At 43.7% G+C, this 24,476-nt stretch overlaps 1 protein-coding gene and 1 pseudogene across 6 annotated transcripts in view; both read left to right on the top strand.

The window, feature by feature from the left end:
• wars2 (tryptophanyl tRNA synthetase 2, mitochondrial) overlaps positions 1-24,476 on the top strand; it is a 90,332-nt gene that overhangs the window by 8,536 nt on the left and 57,320 nt on the right. For 2 of the 6 annotated variants that reach the window (XM_078559615.1, XM_078559618.1), the window contains one exon: positions 6,859-6,973. The exons of 2 other annotated variants lie outside the window; for them this stretch is intronic. The gene's annotated coding sequence lies outside the window, so the exon portion shown is untranslated. Of the gene's footprint in view, positions 1-5,050; positions 5,129-6,858; positions 6,974-15,773; positions 15,891-24,476 lie in introns of those variants that run through there. 2 more of the 6 variants (XM_078559617.1, XM_078559619.1) reach the window with 2 other exon arrangements.
• Positions 5,394-23,035, top strand: LOC144692011 (synaptonemal complex central element protein 1-like; annotated as a pseudogene).

Genomic DNA, 24,476 nt, shown 5'->3' with positions numbered 1-24,476 from the left:
TCATCTCCCCTTTATTCTTTTCTACCAGTGACTTTAAATCTATGCCCCCTAGTCATTGACCTCTCTGCTAAAGTAAATAGGCCCTTCCCATTCACTCTATCCAGGCCCCTCACAATTTTGTACATCTCAATCAAATGTCCCCTCAGCCTCCTCACTTCCAAGGAGAACAACCCCAGCCTATCCAATCTTTCCTCATAGCTGCAACTTTCCAGTCCTTGTAAATCTCCTCTGTACCCTCTCTAGTGCAATTATATCCTTTCTGCAACGCGGTGACCAGAACTGCAAACAGTACTCAAGTTGTGTTTTATATAGTTCTAGCATAACGTACCAACTCTTATATCCTATGCCTTGGCTAATAAATGAAAGGATTCCACATGCCTTCTTAACCACCTTATCAACCTGTCCTGCTACCTTCAGGGATCTGTAGACATTCACTCCAAGGTCGCTCACTTCCTCTACACCTCTCAATATCCTCCCAAAGGCATCACCTCACACTTCAGTGGATTGAATTCCATTTGCCACTTTTCTGTCCACCTGATCAGTCCATTGATAACTTCCTGCAGTTGACAGCAGTCCTCCTTGCTATCAACCACGCAGCTAATTTGTGTTGTCTGCAAACTTCTTAATCATTTCCCCTATGTTTATGTCCAAATCATTAATATATACCACAAAAAGGAGGGGACCAAGTACTGAGCCCTGTGCTACCACACTGGAAATAGCCTTCCAGTCACAAAAACATCCTGTCACTGAGCCAGTTTTGTATCCAGCTTGCTACAGTCACCTGGATCCCATGAGCTTTTATTTTTTAATAACCAGTCTGCCATGTGGGGCCTTGTCAAAAACCTTGCTAAGATCCATGTTGACCACATCAACTGCAGTACCCTCATCAATCCTCCTTGTTACTTCCTCAAAAAAAGTCAATCAAATTAATCAGACATGACCTTCCCTTAACAAATCTGTGCTGACTGTTCTTGATCTGTGCCTTTCTAGGTGACACTTTATCCTGTCCCTCAGAATTGATTCCAATAACTTGCCCAATACCGAGGTCAGACTGACTGGCCGGTAATTATTTGGTCTATCTCTCGCTCCCTTTTTAAACAAAGTTACAACGTTGGCAGACCTCCAATCCTCCGGCGCCTCACCTGTATCCAGTTAGGATTGGAAAATGATGGTCAGACCCTCTGCAATTTCTTCCCTGGCTTCATTTAACAGGCTGGGGTACATTTCATCCAGCCCTGGTGATTTATCTACTTTCAAGGATGCTAATCCCCTTACTACTCCGTCTTCCTACGTTTATCACATCCAATACTTCACACTCCTCCTCCTTAACTACAATGTCTGCATCGTCCCCTCTTTGGTGAAGACAGACGCAAAGCGTTCATTACGAACCATACCCACATCCTCTGCCTCCACATGCAGAAGACCTTTTTGGTCTTCTATGGGCCTACTCTTTCTTTAGTTATTCTCTTACCCTTAATGTATTGACAAAACATCTTTGGGTTCTCCTTGATTTTGTTTGCATATACCCATTTTTTCAATTATGTAAATTTCATATCTATTTTTATGAACTGTGAATGCAGTCAGCCAGAAGGGCCCCTGCAGAGACGTCATCTGGCACCATGTGTGCTGAATGATGAGGGAATTCTCAGCAGTCACTCTCGGGTTGCTGTGAAAGGACCATAGATTGACTCCTAATTCTTTCTGACATGACCTAGCTGGCCACTCAGCACCAGCAAAGGCCAGGCCAATACTACTTTCTTATGCGAAGATGCAAGGTCACGGTTATAAATGTGATGTTGGCAGTTTTGTCCAAATTCCAAGAACAAATGGCCAAAAATGCCACTTGTGGAAAGGACAGTAATATTACTTTTAGTCGTTTGGTGGTACAGAACTTGAGCATTGCTGAAAAAAAGAGACACCTTTTGTCAAGTCTGGTGCCTTGTGCCATATTGAGTACATCCCAATAGGTACAGACAGTGGTGAAGGGAGAGTCAGTTGGTCACCTGGTAATAAGAGATTCACCACCGCCTAGAGAATGAATTACTTTGTTTTTTAAGTATTATATATGGAATAAAATGAAGACGTATGATGCACCACACCAAGTACTTTGCTGTATTTGACCATGCATACACATACAATACAATCTTTACTGCAATAACAACTAACGTTATTAACGTGCTCTTCATGAACACGAGACATGCAAAAGTGCTTTACTGCCATGGTATAGGTTTCATAAAGGCCCAACCCTTGCATTAGCTCATTATTGGATTGCTTAGAAATGGCAGAAATTCATAATTTCCAATCACATCTGTTTTTCCTCCTGTATTTTTCTCTGTGCACCCCAAATGTTACGGCCACTTCTTTTGTACCCAATTTCTTTTCTTGCCCATAAAAAAAAATTCTAGAAGCTTGAATCATGAAGCAATACAGGATCAAACCATGAACTGTTTCTAATATGTAATATTAGAAACACCAGGAGGGCTGTCCCAAGTGTTCTCTCATAATAATGGAAGAAAGTCTTGCAATATGTATCAAATTGTAAGCGCAATAATTGCACCACTTTATCCTTCACAAATCACACAAAATTCACTTTGAAAGGGGAAAAATGTGCTCTGGACTAAGACTTAGAAAAAAGTTACAAATAAATGAGAAACTGATGCAGAAGTATGTTGATTCAATAATGAGAATGGAACTGATGTGGCAGCTTCCAGTGGAGGCTTTTAACACTTGGACTATTGATTCCTATTATAAGAACTAGGAGCAGGAGTAGGCAATTCAGCCCCTCGAGCCTGCCCCGCCATTCAATACGCTCATGGCTGATATAATTTTGGCTTCAACCCATTACTAATTTAAAATCTGTCTATCTCCTCCTTAAATTTATTCAGCGTCCCAGCATCCACTGCACTCTGAGGTAGTGAATTCCACTGATTCACAACCCTTTGAGAAAAGTAATTCCTCCTCATCTCTGATTTAAATCTACCACCCCTTAACCTAAAATTATGGCCTCACGTTCTAGAATGCCCCACAAGGGGAAACATCTCCTCAATGTCTATTTTGCCTATCCCCTTTAGCATCTTGTATACCTCAATTAGATCTCCTCTCGTCCTTCTAAACTCTAGCCAGTATAGGCCTAAACTGCTCAATCTCTCCTCAATACAAGCCCTGCATCTCTGGAATCAATCTAGTGAACCTCCTCTCAACTGCCTCCAATGCAACTACATCCTTCCTCAAGTAAAGGCACCAAAACTGTGCACTCCAGATGCGATCTCACCAATGCCTTGTACGATTGTAACAACACTTCCCAATTTTAATACTCTAATAAGCCTCTTTTATAAGCCTCTAATAGATAATTTAAAAGATGCTTTTGGCTGCTCAGGACCTGGCTTCAGGATTAGCAGAATACTGAGTTAATTGATTCAATTAAAAGTAATCTGTTCTCTCGCACTGGACTATTAAGCGAATTTCTGTTCCACTCCATAATTATAGTGTGTCCGATGCTTGTCTTCTATACTTAGAAATATGCCTTAAGCAAAACAGGTGATCCTTCAACAAGTTTCTCGTGGCCTATTAATGCCCAGTCTTAGCAGCTTACAATTTAAAAAAAAATTCATTCATGGGATGCGGGTGTCGCTGACTAGGCCAGCATTTATTGCTCATCCCCAACCGCATTGCTGTGGGTCTGGAGTCACATGTAGGCCAGACCAGGTAAGGATGGCAGATTTCCTTCCGTAAAGGACATTAGTGAACCAGATGGGTTTTTACAACAATCAACAATGGTTTCATGGTCCTCATTAGACTTTTAATTCCAGATTTCTTTTTCATTGAATTCAAATTCCACCATCTGCTATGGCAGGATTCGAACCTGGGTCCCCAGGGCATTGAATCTGGGTCCCCAGACATTAACCCTGGGTCTCTGGCTAAGAGTCCAGTGACAATACCACTATGCCATCGCCTCCCCCAGACAATGTACAGGTTATTTCAGTAGCAAACCATTTGCTATGTTTATAAAACTTTTCACAACTGGTTTTGGAATAAATTGAATACCTTGTTCATTCAATTGAACCATTAGGAACAATGTATGACTTTAAGTTTAATTTATATTTACTTTTGTGCATTAAGATAGGTAGAACATGGTTTCTGTTTCAGTTAGGTTTTTTTGTGAGCTTGGTACCGGGAAGTCTGGGGGGCCTTATAGCGAAAAGGACAGGTTTTCTGGATTTGTTTGTATATATACATTTTTAATGAGATTTTACAGCCCTTGAAGTGAAGAGATGGCTTACAAAGGGGTTGTAGTTTAGTGATTTGGGGAAAAAAACACAAAGTAGAAAAAACTACAGTGCTGCTTAATGACAAGGGTCCAGTGACACAGAGAAAGTCAAAAGAAGTTCAGAGTCTGTACGTCAGTGTGAAGACAGGAGTTCTAAGCTCTCTGATTAAAAAATACTGGAAGGGACTGAGTTTAGGGAACTTGTGTTTGACCTGTGATTGAAGCAATAGTGAGTTTAGGGTGTGGTGTTGGGTCTCTCAGGGAGAGATACCAGCTGGGGAAAAAGCATCTAGTGAAGGCTCAGAAATCCACCAGAAGAAAACCATTTGCAACTGGGCCAGCCCAAGCAAGGTATTAAGATAGTGGTAAATCTTCACTGGGTTTTATGTCTGTAAGGGTATTGCTGGGATAAAAGGAATTGTGTGAGGTTGAATCATTTTCTCGTGTTTGTATTGAGATCTTTACAACCTTTTTTTGCCTGGTGTAACATCTTAGTTTAATAAACGTTTTATTCTTTATGTTAAAAGTTCATCAGTAAACTCCCTGTAAATTTGTTCAGTAGCTTTCCTCCACGGTTTCTGAAAAAAAGGAAGTTAGGATCTATCAAGCCAGGTTTCACTCTGGTAACTGACTTGTCCAATGTTAACATCAGCTGGGTTGGTAACATGAACCAACAGTGGCAACAAGCACAACATGAATAAAAATGAAGATAATTTGGCTTTCTAATTTTTGAAAATTTAATTTTTAAAAACTTGAATTCAGATTAAAAACACCTTCAAGCTAGTATGTTCAAGGAAGTACGATGTTCATAATCAGAAAATTAACCAGTGAATTCATTTTGAAAGGAGCAAGTGAAATATTGTAGGTAAATAATTGGTCCAGAATTTGCTTGAGTGGGGCATTGTGTAATATGCCTTGTTAGATAGACCTTTTACCCTCACCTTCATTTAAAAAACTTTGCCCTGGAAATTGCTGTGTGAGGTGAATAAAGGCCTGGTGTGAATGTGTGAGGTGTTAAAAGCCTGGTGTGAATCTGAGAGGGGAACGGGACATCTAGGACTTTGGTGAACAATGGGACCAACAGTATCCTTAACCAACTAAATTAAGGATAGAGAAAAGTAGCTTAATGACTGAGAAGGAATATGGCAAATTAGAGTCAAATCAGGTACAGAGGAAAGAAAAAGACAGAACTTGAAGAGAAATAAAATTTTAAAAACCCATAGAGGAATTTGATAATTGCAGGAATGGGGATCCTGTTTCAGTTGCTCCTTTTCTGGGATGGAGATGTTGATCAGAGTTGTATAAATCTCATCATTAAAACAGTCCCTTTACTATTAAGTATCTGTCCTAGCTTTCTGCTTATTTACTGCAGGAAAACAGCATTATCTTGAAAAATTCAGTCATTTGCACCTGTTTTCAGGAGGCGAATGGCAGACCAGTGCAAACGTTGCAACAATTTGTGGTAGTTTGCAACTCATAGAGTATCTCTTCCTCCCCACAAATTGATAGATTATTTCATTGTGATAATAACATGTGCAATAAACTCGCCTTTATTTTCCCAGCAATTTCGGGGCCAGTAATCGATTATAACCGTTCACTAAGTGAAGATGGGAAGACGGTGGTGCAGTGGTAATGTCACTCAACGCGTAATCCAGAGACCCAGGCTAATGCTCTGGGGACATGGGTTCAAACCCCACCATGGCATGAAATCAATGAATAAATCTGGACTTATAAAGCTATGGAACTGTCATTGATTGTCATAAAAAACCCAGCTGGTTGATTATGTCCTTTAGGGAAGGAAACCTGCCATCCTTACCTGGTCAGGCCTACATGTGACTCCAGGCTGCCCTCTGAAATGACGTGGAAAGTTCAGTTCAAGGGCAATTAGGGAAAGGCAACATCCCATGAAAGAGTAAAGAAAAAAAAACTAAGTATAATGCTAAAAGGAGTTTATGTGTATTAATGGCAGCATCTTCAATTTCATTCAGCTGACTGAAGGTCAGTGTCAGTGATGCCATGCTACAGGGCGCATGGAGCAGAATGTGGAGCAGTAGCTACAACAATTAGTAAATGCGTGCAGTTCTGGTGTAACGTGGACAGACAATGTTGTTATTGATTTTTCCAAGTTTTACCCTAATTTGGAATTCAGTTGTGGGATCTTAATTTATCAGGTTTAATTATAAAATTAGGCTTATTAATAAGTGCATGTTCATGTTTATCTACCTCTGCCATATTGTAAATAATATCCTTAATCAGCAAACTTTAAGGATAGAGAAAGAAACAGATGATTGAGAAGGAATACAGCGAATTGGGTACAGAAAGAGAAATAGATGAAATGTAAAATTGGATTGAGAGAAAAAAATTAAGGTTATTGAGGTGGTTGTAGTTGTCCACTTGCAAATCTATTAGGCATGACCTTGGTTTAGCCAACTCATGTCGGATTAAACCTGATTCCTGTTTCCTTACTGCTTCCCTTATAACCATTGGAGTGAAGCTAGCAGGTCTGTCATTCTCTGGGTCACACTTCAAGCCTTTTTTAAAAAAAAAGATTAGAGCAACATTAATTATTTTCAAATATTTGTGTATTTTAGCCACACATCATAGATACCTACTTTGGTTTCCTCAAAGCAGAAAGGTCGTTTGCACGCAGAACTTAGTGTCAAGTAATTCCCACCACCACTCCATCAATATCATGACAAAAATGACGTAAAGATTTCTTGCCTTTCAGAAACTGCATTTGTTACCCTTCAACTGAATTGACCTGCCATTTCAAGTCTCATCTTCCACCAGTAAGCTCTCTTCACTGATATACATTGTCCAATTGATGCATCAGGATTAACATCAGAGAGTATTCCAGAAATGAGACAGGTCAGAAACCTGATCTGGTGAGATGCCCAAGCTGAAATTTAAAAAAGCAGAAAATTCTGGAAGTACATTGCAGGTCTGTCAGCACTTAGAAAGAAAAGGATAGGTTAGTGTTTTTTGATGCGGCTTTTTTCTCCAAATTCTGGGCCAAAATGTTAACCTGTCTTTTCAGACAGACTTGCAGTACACGTAGAGCATTTCTTGTTTTTATTACAAGTTAGTATTGTTTGGTTACCAATGTTGTGACATTGTATGGCAGTGAAATGGGTGTAGGGAAGAAGGCAATAACACTCTATTAAATTTCTTCCTTTGCCCCGTTCTCCTTTTAGTACTCGCACATTTTGCCTGGTTGAGAATTTTTTAAGTGCTCTTTTTTAATGATCACATTTTTTCTATGTTTTACAGATCATTTTTATATTGTCTGCTCTCCTTAGGGTTCAAAGCTTGTTCTTCAAGGCCTTGGGCCATAGTGAAAAAGCTGCAGATACCCAAAAGTAAATCTTGTCAAATACTATTTCTGTTTGATGTGTGTCCAACAACTCAGGAGCAATTACACTCCTGTTAAATTTGTTCCTCACTAATGACAGTGCCGATAATGTCCTACAGAGAAACAAGATTGTCTTTGAAGATCTCTGATTCTGGAGGAAACATACCAGTAACTGCCATCTCGGAGCAGTTTTTTTGTCCATTGTTTTATATTTTCCTTGCTCCCTTCACTGCCCAAAAAAGGGTTGGAAGATAAATAGGAGGTTGAATTTGTAGCAGGGGCTATTGGTCAGGTTAGTGGGGGTGCTAACAAACAACAGGTTTCCCTTAACTTAATGCATGCTGCAGCAGCAACTGACATTTGAATTTATGTTTAAGGTTTTATCTAATATTGCCTGGTTGCTCAAAGGAACATAGTTCTGCAGGAAGGATGTTGCTATGGAGTTGATGTATTAAATCGCATATAGCACACACCGGAGCAGCAATAAATCCATTTTAGAAAGGTTTGTCTTGGTGCATCCACAGCTACTTCAATGGCACAAAGCCTTGATCAGGAGGCTTGAAACACTGAGGAGAGAAGACAATTTTCATAATCGTAATGGTGTCTCTAACATTGCTCAAGTTTATTTACGTGCAATTGCTGCATGCAGTTAGGATAGATGCATGGAAGAACATGGCAATCCAAAATTTTCTGTCGGAATCATGCTATTCTGCCATTAACTTTGTGAAAATATTATTCAGTTGTCTGTTTCACCATTGAATGGTATGAAGTTATTGTACTTGCACAGTAGATACAAACTAAACTCACCACAGAAAAGTCCATTTCAACCCAAGTATTCTTAATGACGTGATAAGTTTGGCACTAGTTCACCATCTGACCGGCACTGAAAATTAACTGTTACAAGTGTAGGGTCTCATTACAAATGTAGAGTCTCATTTCTTCAAGTTTTAATTATTGTTAGAAATTTTTTAAAATGTTGAACTTTAAATTAAAAAGTTGTCTCCTTTTTTTCCTCAGTGCAATCTATCTTTCTATTTATTTCTTTTTCTGTACCTGATTTGAAGTTGAATTCACCCACTCAAATTTACACTTCCCTTTCAGTCTTTATGCTTTTAATTTCACAATCTTTCAATCTGGTTAAGGAGGTGTGCAGTTGATAGTCCTGTTCACTCAGGTCCCAGATGCTTGCTTTTTCTCAATGCGACGTTATCAGCTTGTGCACTCATCAACTTGTGACACAAAACATCATTACAATTAAGCAGGCAAGAGCAAGTTTAACTAACAACTGATCTGAGTCATTGCCCTGCTATAACAAATTATGGCTCATATGAAAATGTCTCAAATAATGAGAAAGATTATTGTTTAAATTTCTGCAAATACATACACTGTTCTGGCCATTGGTTCTCCAATCTCTTAATCTGTGTGTGTAATTTTAGATTGTTATAAAATATTGAGAATATGAATTATTGAGGAACAAGCCCTGTGTTCTTAACATGGAGAGATCCTACACTGGAAACAAAGGTTGCTCTTACATCATTGTCATTTGAGGAATAATAGTCGAGCCACATCTCTTCAATATTGAGGTGGGAAGAGTGAAAATCCTGGCATGAAATAGGTCTGTGCTGTCCAAATAAATTGCTGACTAACAACAGGTGTAGCTACAGCAATGTCATTTTAGCTACCTGCACTAAATATAGTAGAATTTGCTTCATAATACATTCATGCCATTTTACCAGTGCATACACCATGTGACAGTAATGAGATCACCTGTCCAACAGGATTATCAATTAATTTTCAATTTATTAATTAGTGATGCAATTAGTCATATCTGGATTCCAAATCAGCCACTTGTGGCTAAAGTTTTGGACAATGCTGAAAATAGGCCATCTGTTTCAAGTCCCACAATTGCATTAAATCCAGACTTTTCAGAAGATTCCCACTCTTGATGTCCGCTCTGAAGAATGATAGTTTGATCTTTCCAGAACTGTTGGTAAGTATGCACCATTTCTGCCACATTAAGAAGCTTATTTCTGACCCCAATAAGTATGATCAAAAATGATGGCCTTCCATTGGCTGATGACTGCAACCTCTATCATGTGGTTACACCCCGTCTGAAAAGCAGATATGCAAGATATGAATAGGTCTCCCCACACTCCAACTATTAGTGTTCAGCTCATTGGGTGGTAAATGGATCTGATTTACACAGGAGATGTTTTAAATTGGTTAATTTGGGTTTTGTGTATGATTGATGTGGCAGCAAGCTTGCTAGTGGGATGCTGGTTGTTTGGCATGTGATTTTTTTTGGCATGAGATTGACAATTTATCATAATAGTACTGGCCAGTAATATGGGAAAAATAAGCTCATTGTTTTATTTCTCAAAGTTCAGGCTTTTGTTTTCCATGCCAAAGTACAGAGACAAGATTAGTGTTAAACTGTGACAGGACTGTATAGTAAATATTTTCATTACTTCGGCAATAACTCAGTATTACAACCCGGATTGCTACCCTAATTAGCCTCATTTCAGGGGCTTCCATCCAAGGAGACCTGTCAACTTTGACACCCTCTCCAACATTGGTATTCATTTTGTAGCAATTAAAAATCTGCAAGAACCTTTAATCTAAGGGATGAAGTGGTATAAAATCCACATTTTAATATTGTACTATTATATATGAGCAATTAAATAGACTAGTTCAGATGCTAAGGAAGTACATTAGTGAACCCTGTTATGTATAAAAAACACTGAGGCACCATTTTTCAGATGAGATGTTAAACTGAGGCCCTGTTTGCCCTCTCAACTGGATATAAAAGCTCCTGTAGCACTACTTGAAGAAAAGCAGCAGAGTTTTCCTTGGTGTTTCAGGCAATGTTTATTCCTCAACCAACATGATAAAAAGAAACAAATTAACCGACCATCATGACATTGCTGTTTGTGAGGCCTTGCTGTGCACAAATTGGCAGCCATGTTTCCTACATTACAATAAAGACTACACCTCAGAAGTACTTTATTCACTTTAAAGTACCTGGGGTGTCCTGCTCTCATGAAATATGCTTTATAAATGTAAGATTTTGTTTTTTGCAAAAACATTCAAATATTACTTCAGTTTACTGTAATAGTTTTTGTTTAGAATGTTTGTTTGAAAGTGTGTTTGTAATGATCCTTTTTTGACATGCAAAGTGCAGCAATTGTTATTGTGAAGTTGGCTGAGCCAACAATGTCCCTCAAGCTGCCATTTGATGAATCGCCAGTTAAGCTGTTTTTCTGTGGTATTAACTTAAAAGAGGAATGTTGGTCAGAAAACCAGGAAAATTCTCTGCATTACCTAAAGCACTAGAACGGAAAGAGGAACCCTGAGTTTAACATCTCATACAAAGGATGTTGCATCCAATAATGTAGACCCATTGGGAGCCTGGTTTAGAAAGTGGAAATGCATGGGCCTCAGTTATGCCTGTCTCTTTATGGGGTATGTGGAACATTCCTTATTCCAGTCCTACTCTGGGCCCCCTCCCACAACTCTTTCTCCAGTACATCGATGATTGCTTCGGTGCTGCTTCATGCTCTCGTCTGGACCTGGAAAAATTTATTAATTTTGCTTCCAATCTCCACCCCTCCATCATCTTCACATGGTTCATCTCTGACACTTCCCTTCCCTTCCTTGACCTCTGTCTCAATTTTTGGTGATAGACTGTCCACCAATATTCATTACAAGCCTACCGACTCCCACAGTTACCTTGACTACAGCTCCTCACACCCGGCTTCCTGTAAGGACTCCATCCCATTCTCTCAGTTCCTTCGCCTCCGTCGCATCTGTTCTGATGATGCCACTTTCAAAAACAGCTCCTCTGACATGTCTTCCTTCTTCCTTAACCGAGGTTTTCCACCCACAGTGGTTGACAGGGCCCTCAACTGTGTCCGGCCCATCTCCCGCGCATCCGCCCTCACACCTTCCTCTACCTCCCAGAACCATGATAGGGTCCCCCTTGTCCTCACTTATCACCCCACCAGCCTCCGCATTCAAAGGATCATCCTCCGCCATTTCTGCCAACTCCAGCGTGATGCCACCACCAAACACTTCTTCCCTTCATGCCCCCCCCAGCCGGCAGCATTCCGCAGGGATCGTTCCCTCCGGGACGCCCTGGTCCACTCCTCCATCACCCCCTACACCTCAACCCCCTCCCACGGCACCTTCCCATGCAACCGCAGAAGGTGCAACACCTGCCCCATTACTTCCCCTCTCCTCTCCGTCCAAGGGCCTAAACACTCCTTTCAAATGAAGCAGCATTTCACTTGCACTTCCCTCAATTTAGTCTACTGCATTCACTGCTCCCAATGCGGTTTCCTCTACATTGGAGAGACCAAACGCAGACCAAGTGACCACTTTGCGGAACACCTTCGGTCTGTCGGCAAGCATAACCCAGACCTCCCTGTCGCTTGCCATTTCAACACACCACCCTGCTCTCATGCCCACATGTCCGTCCTTGGCCTGCTGCAATGTTCCAGTGAAGCTCAACGCAAACTGGAGGAACAGCACCTCATCTTCCAACTAGGCACTTCACAGCCTTCCGGACTGAATATTGAGTTCAACAACTTTAGATCATGAACTCTCTCCTCCATCCCCACCCTCTTTCCAATCCCCCCTTTTCTAATAATTTATATATATTTTTCTTTTCCCACCTATTTCCATTACTTTTAAATGTATTTCAATCCATTGTTTTATCTCTACCTTTTAGCCTATTTTGATCCCTTCCCCCCACCCCACCCCTACTAGGGCTATCTGTACCTTGCTCGTCCTGCTTTCTACCCTTAACGTCAGCTATTAGCACATTCCTTAGATAATATCACCACCTTCAACACCTCTTTGTCCTTTTGTCTTTGACATCTTTTGGCAATCTCCACCTATCACTGGCCCTCTATCCAGTTCTACCTATCCCAAACCCCACTTAAACCAGTTTATATTTGACCTCTTTTCTATTTTTCCTTAGTTCTGATGAAGGGTCATTCGGACTCGAAATGTTAACTATTCCTCTCTGCAGATGCTGCCAGACCTGCTGAGTTTTTCCAGGTATTTTTGTTTTTGTTTTAGAAAGTGGAAAGCTGGGCGTGTATTTGTGCAGGTAATAAAAATGGTGATTCTTCTAGCTGAAACAAAAACATGCTTGTGAGCAAAGGCTGTGTCATTCCGTTGTGTCTGGACTGCTTACATAGTAAATTCAAGTTAAGACTGCAGCACAGTAATGCTGACTATTTGAACCAGTGCACCGGATGTAGCAACCAAAGCAGAGATTGATAATTCTGACAGCGCTTCTGGCACCCCACAAAAACAGGAATCCGTACTACCGTCAGTTGTACAGAGGCCGGGGAGCTTATATATGGAGGTGCCTTTGATTGCACAAGGCTCGTATGTCAGCAAGTGATAACATTAGAATATGTTCAGAACACCTTGGGGTCAAATACTGATTGTTAGAAGACTACTACTAATGGTGGGAACAATTTAAGATGATGAGTTTAGAATATTTCACAAGAGATATATCACACATCATTGAAGTGTATTGGCACACTTGTGATTTTGTTTGCCCTATAACATTGTTAACAATGCACTAAATAAACTGACAACAGTAGTTCATCTTTTGAGTATCTTAAACAGATGGAAGTAACCATTTCTACTATAGCAGGAAGTTTACTCCTGGCACTAATTACAAAGTAGTTAACATTGTTGATCCCAGCTCATAAGCAGCCTTGATGAAAAAGTATGGGACAGCTCCAGATGTTTTATGTGATTTATTGATGGCAACATTCCGATGTACCTTTATCACCCTTTGATTTTTGTAATGTATGCATAATACTTTTGCTTTCCTTTGCTTCCCCCTATTACAGAGATCTGTGTGGCTCTGACTTTAAAGCATTTGACCTCGTGTGATGGCCTCACACATTTTTCCTGTAGTGTTTTTTCACACTTGGCAAATGCAGATGAACAGAAGCATTCTCCTAAACAGACTTTCTTCAGTAAGAATATACAAGGAATTGAGATAAGAAAATCCCCAACTGACCTGTGTCAGCATCTGAAACAGAACAGTAGGTGAATGTTTTGGCTGGGAGTCTTCATCACATGAAGGATCTCCCCCAAACTACCCAACTATTCTTATGATTTCAGATGTTGATGAACCTGTACAATTCCAACAGTTTTTGAGTAATGTACAAGTTATTGATCTGCCAGTCCTGTCTTTTAGCATTCTTCTTTGCAATAGATTGGAAGTTTCAAAGCTTGTTTTGCTTTTGTTATCCTGGGTTTACAAATGTCGCCCTGTATTTCTCTGAAGGTTAATACATTCCAGTGACTCTGCCAGATGAGGCATGTGACTCCAGAAATTTATGGAGTGCTAACTCAAATCACAGGTCCCTAGGTATTTATAAAAATGAATGATTTCATTTAAAAAAGCAACATTGCTAATTGTGAATCAGTCTGCTTGTCGTAATGTAATTGGGGGTTTCTTCAGTGCACAATGCAGAGTTTTAAGCCATTGTCAGAAATAAGAGAAATTGCAGGTAATGATGGTGTTATTCAGGATTTATTACAGAAACTTAACCATGGGGCTCTTAAACCTCATTAGGAGCTGGTTTGTGAAAATTTTGGGGAAAGTTGTTCTTGTTGGCAGCAGGGTTCCTGGATTGTTGCCAAGCATACACACAGCAGTACTTCATTATCAACGAGAATGACAAACTCCAATTTGTGACTCTTGTTCTAATCTAAAGTATGAATCAAATCTCCGGTTAAGGGTGCCGATTAATTGAAAACTTTACACATAGTAAAACCTCTTTCTCTGCAATTTGGATCAGTGTAAGGTTTTTTGTTTGGGTTGATTATCATGCTATTGATGTCCATGTTCTATTTGAATGCAAGGCTCTGTGCAGATGTAAGATTAATATTTAACCACCAGGTGTTGTTCCTTTTTATGGGCAGGTCAAATGGTTTCAACGAACCCTAAAAGTCAAGTTCAGTTCTGAAATTCACAACAGCAAATTTCAGTATTCTTGACTTTTTATAGAGATAAAAGGACAACTCTCTTAATATTGAAAATCTGAAGTAAAAATAAAACATTATATACTGGAAATATGCACCAAATAAGATTAACTGATCATTTGCCTCATTGCTCCCTGAGACTTTATGTGCAGATTGGCTGCTACATTGCCCCCAAGACATTGAATTTGAACTTCTTGTCCCTGTTTTCAAATCCTTTCACAGCCTCGTCCCAAACTACCACTGCAACTTCATCAATCTAGATTTCCATACTTGCATCCGTCTATCCTTCAACTTTGTCCTACTGTGCAATGCCCCCTTTCTTCACTGGCAGCACAACCTTAACTGAAGCTCCTCTTCTAAATTCTCCCGTCTTTAAAAGCCTTTTCAAAATCCATATTAACTCTCTCTGCCTATATCCCCTTTTCTCACTTTGTGCTAAGCACTTTGGGATATTTTTGTAGTTAACTAGATGGTAAACTAGTTTGAGCAGAAACTCTATTTAAGACTTATTTAAATGAGCATTTAATATAGTAAAACAATAAGGTTGACATTGTTGGAAAGTAATTTTCGCTTTGCAACGTAATGCAGAATTAAGGGCCAGCATGTCTCTGAACTGAATTGGAATGGCATTCCTTCACTCCAGTGTGACAAGATGCTTTGAATACAAGTTCAGGTTTTATTTACACTATAATTGTAGGGTCAATGCCTAGCTAAATTCTGTTTTATCACCACCTCATTTACAGTGTAAATGCTCCTTACAAGAATTTTTAAACATTTAGAGAAAAATGCATGAACTGATGACATACTGAAAAAGAAGCGCATATTTTTAGCTCTAAGAACTGAATTTAAATTTTTGATAAATAGAAGAAGGAAAATTTTCCTGTTGTTAATGAAGGGCTATTGTTCACTGTCCTTTCCCCTCTGAAACCTGGATTCAGTTTCAGCCTTGATAGTTAGAATAAAATCAGAAAATGCTGAGAATACTCATCACTTCTAGGAGCATCTGTGGAGAGAGATACAGAGTTAATGGCCAGAATTTTCTGGCTGACGTGCGGATGGCGTAGCCCGCATGTCAGCACATAAAATGACGCGGACTGACGTCAGCGCGTGCCATCGCGATATTTCGGTGGGCAGGTACGCTCAGTTCACCCGCCATTAATTGGGCTCGTTAAGCCCCTTAACTTGCCAATTGTGTACGATTTTGAGGGGCCCGTGCGAACTTCAGGTCGGCGCACGGGCCCAACGGGAAGGCGGGTAGGAGATTATTTAAGAAAACCTTTGCAATGTTGGGATATGTAGACTCAGAGGGGTTGTTCATGTTTTTCACAAAGTTATAATTGATGAAAGTATTTAAAACATACCTGTGTGATTGTTAGTAGTTCTCATCGATGTTCAAGAGGTTTTTGTGTAAAGTGAAAGCATTCTGCAGACAGCATTCTTTTTCGGCCTTGCAGCTTTCCGGAGTCCTCCATTTAGCCTGGGGCTATGGGTTCTGACCTCTCCAGTGGAGGCAGCTCCCCTGAGGAGGAAAGGAGGGATATAATCAGGAGGAGGCCAGGACTGGACAATCAGCCTCCAAGGGAGGCACCTTTAGATGTCTAGGCGCAGTCACAAGGGGTGCAGGGCCAAGAGGTTGTCCAAGGTGCAAGGGGCCGCAGACGACACCACTATCCTGCTGCCAGGGTATACAGGTGGCGAAGCAACTACCTCAATATGTCTGAGGTGCAGTGCCAAAGGAGGCTCCGACTCTCAAGGGAGACAGTCAACTATATTTGTCAGATGATTGGCCCTGAGATCTCCCCTAACTGTGTGGGTGGACACCCCATGCCAGCGGCTCTGAAGCTCACAGTTGCCCTCCACTTCTATGCCTGTGGTTCCTTCCAGGGCTCGGTGGGTGATCTTTGTGGTGTCTCCCAATCAGCTGTCCACATATGTGTCAAGCAGGTTACAGATGCTCTGTTCAGACGGGTATCTACCTTTACCCACTTCCACTGCAACCACACAAGTCAGACACAGCGAACCAGCGGCCATTGCTAGATTCCCCTGCGTCCAGGGTGCTATAGAATGCACACATGTGGCCATCAAGACGCCAGCAGGTGAGCCCGGTGCCTTCGTCAACAGGAAGGGCTTCCACTCCATGAATGTGCAGATAGTGTGTGATCACAGGATGCTGACATTACAAGTCTGTGCAAGGTTCCCAGGCAGCTCCCACAACGTCTACATCCTCAGACACTCCCAGGTGCCGGGGCTCTTCAGTGCTCCGGCTCAGCTGGATGGTTGGCTGCTGGGTGACAAGGGCTACCCTCTGCGAAGGTGACTCATGACGCCAGTACGCCGTCCAAGAACAGAAGCTGAGCAGCGGTACAATAGGAGCCAGGGCACCACAAGGTAGAGAGAGCCATCGGTCTTCTCAAGATGTGCTTCCGTTGCCTGGACCGCTCAGGGGACGCACTCCAGTACCCCCCAGATCCCGTCTCTCTGATAGTGGTAGGCTGCTGCGCTCTGCACAATCTTGCGCTGGAAAGGGGAGATGCAATTGATGATGAAGATCTTGATGCCCTGGATGAGGCTGCACATGATGAATCCAGCAGTGCCTAAGAGGCTGAGGAAGCACAAGGGCGATGATGAGGGGCTGAACGATGACCCGCGTTTACACCAAGGAGGCAGGGACACCCGCGACAATTTAAACCAATGAACCTTCAGCTAGCTCCACACACATGGATCAGCAGGAGCAGCATTGCCTGGGACTTCCACACGTGGCACTTAGGTGCCACATCTTCCACCTGTTCAGCTGCAAATGAGGCCTTAGTACAGAAACATCAATCTCCACTCTAACACTCATGATAATTATGTGAAAATGAAAAAAGCAGCACGATGAAAAGGTGCTCAGCTTTGGTAACAAAGGTGGATTTATTCTGTCCACAATTAAAGCCCACATGATTATTCGACAATGTTACAAAAAGGGGTCCCTATTCTAAGGCCAACACAAAATCACCAGTGACATACCCGGGGAGTGCCTAAGGTGCCTTATGTTTTCGTTTTTGGGTGCTACGTCTAGGTGCCGCCCCATCACTCAGAGTGGCCTGTGAGAAAGCCTGCTGACTCTGCTGTCCTATTGGGCTCGATGACCTTGGCGGGCGTCTTCTGGCCCGTAGAGCCTGTGATGGCTCCGCCTGGTAGGGAGTGGCCAGTTCCTGAACTGGCACCTCCCCAGTTGTCGCAGCCTCAATGGAAGCAATGTTGACTGGCAGAGGGACGGAGGAGATGCTGCCCTCATCCGGAGCACCATGAGAGGAGCTCGCAGCGATGGCAGGCAGCTGCTGCGCCGACGTGAGGTCCAAATCTACCTCCCTGCTCACCGCAGATGCATGGGCACCGAGCGCTGGCGCTTGATGTCCACAACATCTCCCACAATGGAAAACACCACCTGTGGCCAGAACCGTTGTGAGGGCTTGCAGGTCAGCGTGTAACCCAATCATATTTTGATCCATTTGGTGGAAGCCCCTTCAACGAGAGTCGCCAATCTCTCATTGAAGGAATCCTGATGCTCTGCCCTGAGGGCGGGTTCTTCACGTTCACTCTGCCTGGACTCCTCCATCACAGAGAGCAACTGAACCATTCCCTCGTGCAACCCTGCCAGATGCAAACACACTTCCTGCCGCCTGTCCTGCAGCTGCTGCATTGGGGACAACTCCAGATGCACGTCATCAGTGCCGGACTCAGCATGTGCCTTGTCCCTTGCAGCTCTTCGGCTGCTGGAACCATCGGCACTCTCTGCCCCTACCATCACCTCCAGCGATCGTGATGTGCCCTCTCCACTGTGACCCGGGACACTAGCTGACGGTAAAGTCCCCACCGAGGTGTGTGTGTCTGCGCTGGTGCCTGGCTGGCTGAAATGATGTGCCGCAAGTTGCACATGTTGGCCCTCAGGTATGGAGGGGGAGCCGCGGGGTCGAGGTGCGGGTTGCTCTGGTGGTGATGCTGAAATTAACAACGAGGACAGTGCATCAGTTAGCGTACAGTCAGTTCAACCTTTCATCCCTTTCCCCCAGCCTCATAAGTCACTCACCCTTCCAGACCCGAAGAAGAAGAACATTGGTGAGTTGAAAAAGAGTCAAGACGAGCCCCAAACATTAAATGCACATGCAGACAGGCTGCTCAGATGCCCTCAGGAAAGCCACATGGCATGTTATGAACCATAGGAGTGGGGAGAGTGCAGAGGTACCTGACCTGGATGCATTGTGGCCTGGATAGTTGCAGGACTGAGGAAACATCACAAACAGTAGCGACATTTGCCGTCGATCACAGGAGATTGAAAGGTCACATAATTGGCCTTCATTCCGTAAGGAGGGGCATAGACCGGGTGGGCAGAAGGCAACATTTCCCCTTGGCGCAGGGATGAGTAACGTGGTGGCATTCATCTAAGTTGAGTGCCATGAGGTTCACAGCTGAGGTGCTGAGAGCCTTTTGGACAAAGTAATGTGGGGCGCACTGGCTGAAAGGGTGCTGGAGGTCCCAAACCCCCTCAGATGAAATAAGTTTTTGGCTGTGCAGCAGCGATCCAATGGCATGTGAGACCATGGTGATAGTGGTCACAAATGGATAAGGTGACTTTGGAAGGTGGCGGAGATGCGATTCCTCAAGGGGACGAGGGTCCCTTCTGTATGACCCACACGTCAGAATGTCTCAGTCTGTGAATGAGCAGTGTTTCAGCATTAACGATTGCAGCAACCATCAGTGGTTTGGATGGTGTGCAGACACAGTGGATGGGACTGTGGACCTCAAATACCTGCCCGCTGGACCCCAGCCTCGCCACCTCCGGCCGCCCTGGCCTCCTGACTCCTGCCCAGCTCCATGGCCTGCACTTCAAAAGGCATAAGGCGCTGCAGGAGGGCGCGCCCACCTCCAGTCCTCTGGCGCTCCTGGGCATTGTGGTGAGTTTTTACCTGCAAAACATAGAAGAGGACTTATTGGGGCTGCCTGCTCATGTACTCTGCACGCGCACACCACACCCCAACCACAGTGGCGCATCTAAGGCCTCCAGCGGCTCCTGTCCACACTACTGGTGATCAGTCACTAGAAGATAGTACGGCTGGTCCCAACCCCCTCCCCCAGCCACCCACATTCGGCGTCCATCACTTTGAATAGCACACGGCTCGTAGCACCCATGGCAAGGAGGCACAACTCGGTGCGGTGCTGAGGCCAGAAGATGGCACTTGCCCAAAACACCTTGAGGCTCCCCTTGGACCATCTCATTACCATCAATATGACATGTGTTGGAGTTCTGAGTATGTATCGTGCAGCTTCCCCTGCAGGTTGCCCCCAGACTACTCAAATGCCACAAAGACCAACATATGCTGCTGGGAGAACCCTTCTTCTCCTCAACCACTAAGGCTGGTATAAGCATGGTCAGTACCCATTTGCCCAACCAGCATGCGACAGATGCCCTATGCAGTAACGACAGCAAGATATGGTAGGGGGGGGGTCAAAGGCTTAAGCTGCCTTCTGGGTCAAATGGCCAAGACAGACATGGTACTCACCCGTCCAGAGCGCAGCAAATCATTGAATCTTTTCCTGCACTGTGTGCCAGTGCGCCGCACGTCATCATGGGCGCTTACAGCATCACCCACCTCCTCCCACGCCTGGCTGGTAACATGGGGGGGCCCTCCTCCTCCCATCCTCCGGATACAGAAGCTGCCGACGGATGCCCACCTCTTGCAGGAGGACAGCAAAGCATGCATCTGAAAACCGGGGGGCACTGGCCTCTCCTGCAGCCTCCCCCCACCCTCTCCTGCTCATGCTGCTGTCCACTCGGACCTACCTCCCTCTCTCCACGAGTGGCCATGGTGCACTGCCTCAAGCAGGCTGCCTGGCCACTCTTTATGCAGGCTGCTGGCTCCCCATTGGAACCGGCAGTCTGAGGCCGCCTGCCCCGCGACTATTTTCCCGTTCTCCACAGGAGTCGCTTACCCGCGGGGCGGGCATTAATTGGCCCGCCCGCAGAAAATGGCGACGCGGCTCATTTCTTCAGCAGCAATCAGCCGCCCGCCCGATGCTGAGTTGGTTGGGCTTGCCCGACCGACGAACGTAAAATTTTGCCCAATGTTTCAGAGCTGTGACCTTTCATCAGAACTTGGAAAATGGACAAATCTAATAGCTTTAAGTAGGTCAAATGGGGAAGGGTTGAAAAAGAGCTAGAGGAAAGGTTGTTATAGAATGGATACAGGAGAATTAAATGACAAGAGTTGGTAGGGCAAAGCTAAAGGGAGTGGTAACGGAACAAGTAAAGGAACAAAAGATGTGTCTACAGGAGTTGTGAATAGCAGAATAATGAACAGCTGCCACCCGAAAGCAAAAACAAGAGGAAGACGTGATTAAGACAAATAGGCAAAGAAAAATAAACAAAATGAGATTAGAGATTATAGTCTAAATTCGTAATTCTTAAAATGCATCCAGGAGAGCTTTTTAAGCCAGTACGTAGAAGGTCCTACAAGAGACGGGGTGGTCCTGGACTTAATTTTAGAGAATGAAGCCTGGCAAGTGGTAGAGGTATCAGTGCAGGAGCATTTTGCAGATAGTGATCATAACTCCGTTAGATTCAAGGTTGTTATGGGAAAGGACAAGGACGGGCCAGAAATCAAGAGTTCTAAATTGGGGGAAGGCTGATTTTAATAAGATCAGACATGATTTGGCCAGAGTCGACTGGGAGCAGCTACTTTTAGGTAAATCTGCGTCAGAGCAGTGGGACTCATTCAAGAAGGAAATAGGGAGAGTACAGGGCCAACATATTCCAGTAAAGACAAAGGGTGGGACCAACAAATCCAGGGAACCCCGAATTTCGAGGGATATACAGTATTGGGTAAAGAGAAAAAGGGAGGCTTATGGCAGATACCAAGGGCTCAAAACAGCGGAAGCCCTAGAGGAGTATAGAATGTGTAGGGGGGAACTTAAAAAGGAAATTAAGAGAGCAAAAAGGAGGCATGAAAAAACATTCACAGGTAAAATATCGGAACATCCAAAGTTATTTTACAAGTACATTAAGGGTAAGAGGATAATTAGGGAAAGAGTAGAGCCCATTAAGGAACATAGTGGTAATTTGTGTGTGGAGCCGGAAGACGTAAGTAGGGTTCTGAATGAATACTTTGTGTCGATGTTCACAAGTGAGAGGGATGACGTGGGTATGGAAATCAGGCAGAAGGATTAATTAAATATAATTAAAGAAATTAGCATATAAAGGGAGGAGGTTCTAAGTGGCCTGGCAGGCTTAAAAGTAGATAAATCCCCGGATGAAATGTATCCCAGGCTGTTGAGTGAGGCAAGGGAGGAGATAGCAGGAGTGCTGGCAATAATTTTCAATACCTCTCTGGCCACAGGAAAGGTGCCAGAGGACTGGAGGACAGGCAGAAGGACTGATATAATTAAAGAAATTAGCATAGAAAGGGAGGAGGTTCTAAGTGGCCTGGCAGGCTTAAAAGTAGATAAACCTCCAGGCCCGGATGAAATGTATCTTTTATATAGGCTTTCCGAGTGAAGACAAGATGGCAGGAGCCGCCAGGAAACTGCTCTGACGTTGGACGACCCCCTGGGGCTGCTGACTGAGCTGGAACTAGGGGAGAGAGTGGAACCCCACATTGGAGAAATTGTGAAAAAAATCAAGACCTTAACTGAAGAAAAAAGGGTGAACGATGAGGAACTGAAGAAGTTGCAGGCACACCGAGGAGCAATGGAAAAGGAGCTTGATGAGTTAAATCAGGAAATCTTTCACCTGGAGGGGAACTGCAACACCAAGGAAGCAAATCTGAAGCGGCTGCGTTTTCAGTATGAACAGAGCCAAGCTCGACTAAAAGACAGCTGAAAGTGAGCAGAGAGCAAGCAAAGAATAGAAGCATTAGCTACTCAGATAGAGGAAGAGAAGCTGAAGAGGAGGAGAGAAAGGAAGGCGTTTGAGCAGCAACTTGAAGAACTCATTGGAAAGCACAAATGGATGGCTGAATTTTATACTTGAGATGCGTAACATCGAAAATTCTAAGCAGCAGCTTCTGACTGAAGAGCACATAATGACAGAGAAATTGAGCACCCTGGATAAGGAACTGGACACACTCCAGCAGCAAGGAGCTGCCTCCGACAAAGTTATCTTCCTGCACAGTAAAGAGGCTAAACTCGCCCACCAACTGTTTGAGGATGGGAACAAAGCAGCAAAAGAATTGCTCAGAGAGGCATCAGAGTGTCACTTAGAACTTCAGCAGAACCCAAAGTTAAGCAGGTTTCAGAAGCAATGGGAATCCAGGAGGAATATCGTCGCCCAAGGCAGGGACAATGACATGGATGAAAGTGAAGACGGAGTGTGCCAGGAAGATCACTCAAAACGGACCCCAAAAATAAGGAGCAGCAATATCTGAGGCGGGGAAAAGAGGCACACAGACGGATCTGCTCCATTCCGAGTGCCTCGCGGCAAGAAATTGGCTCAACAGAACTGGATCTTAAGCCTTCAAGAGGAAAAGGAGAACAGAGAATGACGAAGGGGAGCTTTCCCACTAATGCAGAAGTAAGGGGATATCACTGGTGCGGTTAAACCTCGGTAAGACACAGATGCTCAGCTAATGACAGGATAGATGCTGAAAGGATGTTTCTCCCTGTGGGACAGACTGGAACTAGGGGACGGAGTTTAAAAATAAGGGGTCACCCATTTAAGATGGAGACGAGTAGAAATTTTTCCTCCCAGAGACAATGTTGCGAGTCTTTGGAACTCTCTTCCCCAGGGAACGGTGGAGGCAGGGACATTGAATATTTTTAAGGCAGAGGTAGATAGATTCTTGACTAACAAGGGAGTCGAAGGTTACCGGGGGTAGGCGGGGATGTGAAGCTGAAGCCACAATCAGATCAGACAGAATTAATCTATACTCGGAGAGGCAGGGATTAATCAAGGACAGTCAGTATGGTTGTGTTAAGGGGCGGTCATGTCTGACCAATTTGATTGCATTTTTCGAAGAGGTGACCAGGTGTGTAGATGAGGGCAATGCATTTGATGTAGTCTACTTGGACTTCAGCAAGGCTTTTGATAAGGTCCCGCATGGGAGACTGATAACAAAGGTGAGAGCCTATGGGATCCAAGGCAATTTGGCAAATTGGATCCAGAATTGGCTGAGTGGCAGGAAGCAGAGGGTGATGGTTATGGGGTGTTTTTGTTACTGGATGTCTGTGTCCAGTGGGGTTCCACAGGGATCAGTGTTGGGTCCCTTGCTGTTTGTGATATACATTAACGATTTAGGCTTGAATGTAGGAGGGTTGATCAGTTAGTTCGCGGTTGACACAAAAATTGGTGGGTGGTAAATAGTGAGGAGGATAGCCTTAGATTACAGGAGGATATAGAAGGTCTGGTCAGATGAGCTGATCAGTGGCAAATGGAATTTAATCCGGATAAGTGTGAGGTGATGCACTTGGGCAGGACAAACAAGGCACGGGAATACACGATGAATGGTAGGACTCTGGGAAGTACTGAGGATCAGAGGGACCTTGGTGTACATGTCCACCGGTCCCTTAAGGTAGCAGGACAGGTAGCTAAGGTGGTTAAGGAGACATATGGGATACTTGCCTTTATTAGCCAAGGCATAGAATATAAGAGCAGGGAGATTATGCTGGAACTGTATAAAACGCTGGTTAGGCCGCAGCTTGAGTATTGTGTGCAGTTCTGGAATCCGCATTATAGAAAGGATGTGTTTGCACTAGAGAGAGTGCAAAGGAGATTTATCAGGATGCTGCCTGGGCTGGAGAGTTTTAGTTATGAGGAGAGATTGGATAGACTGGGGTTATTTTCCCTGGAGCAGAGGAGATTGAGGGGGG

Source organism: Cetorhinus maximus, chromosome 16 (genome assembly GCF_964194155.1).
Source record: "Cetorhinus maximus chromosome 16, sCetMax3.hap1.1, whole genome shotgun sequence".
NCBI classification, from domain to species: Eukaryota; Metazoa; Chordata; class Chondrichthyes; order Lamniformes; family Cetorhinidae; genus Cetorhinus; species Cetorhinus maximus.
The sequence above is the reverse complement of the archived record's forward strand: the minus strand, read 5'-3'. Positions and strand labels throughout refer to the sequence as shown.